This window comes from Odontomachus brunneus, unplaced genomic scaffold (assembly GCF_010583005.1).
Source record: "Odontomachus brunneus isolate Ranch 3 - 2012 unplaced genomic scaffold, Obru_v1 Obru_scaffold_246, whole genome shotgun sequence".
Taxonomy (NCBI): Eukaryota; Metazoa; Arthropoda; class Insecta; order Hymenoptera; family Formicidae; genus Odontomachus; species Odontomachus brunneus.
In genome coordinates, this window is record NW_022639696.1 from 159,954 (window position 1) to 160,934 (window position 981).

Genomic DNA, 981 nt, shown 5'->3' on the forward strand with positions numbered 1-981 from the left:
GTATGCGCTCGAGCACCATATTCTTTGCATTCTCGAGAAATTGGCGAGGTTCGATGTGGTTCGCGTTGATGACAATTCCGGTTAGTATGCGGTTATCGAACGCGGTATCGACCTCGCGCCAAACGAGTCCTGTATCTCTCGTGCTGTGTCCTGCACCCGCGTGAACGAATCGTGTGCGCAATGTATTTTTTAACCCCTCAAATTGCGCGATTCGAGCAATCAATGACTGTCTAATACCGATTGATAATTGCGGTCGTTTAGCCCGACTATGTTCTTCCAACAACTCGAGGCACTCGTCACACTTTTGCACCCACGCGTCGTATTCGTCTCGCGAACTCAGTCGAGCCGACTGCTCCCGCAATTCTCGCTCGATTTGCGCAAAATCTTCCATTTCTTTTACAAAGTGCACACTAGATTTACAAATGCTGCTGTGCATATTGGCATAGTACGACTCTGAACTTATATATCATCAGTATATCTCCATCTCGCTCTAACAAAAATGTGTCTCGTTTAGGAGGGATTGCAACTGTGCAAAATATGTATACTTCTATGACTTTTGTAATAGTATTTTGTTTCACATTTTTCTGCAAATCTTACTGTCGCACGTGTTCATTTGTAATAATAATATCATGTTTCACATTTTCTGCGCATCTAACTATCGACTGCAAATCGATGTGTCAGCACAAAAATGCTGCATTGTGATGCATAAAAGAGAGAGATCTTACATGAATACTTTTGTACTGCACTTTTTGATGTAAATATCGAAAATCGATTTTTTCGATGATGCAGTATGGCGCGAAACACGATATATGAGTATTCGATTGGTTACCTACGGCGCCGTATCAGAGATTTGTTGAATGATTTGATAAAATATATTTGTACAGTAGATGTAGATGAAAATTAGGTGAGTCTTATTATTATTATTATTATTATTATTATTATTATTATTATGTTTTCGGTTAGGGGGGGGGGGTTTGAAAC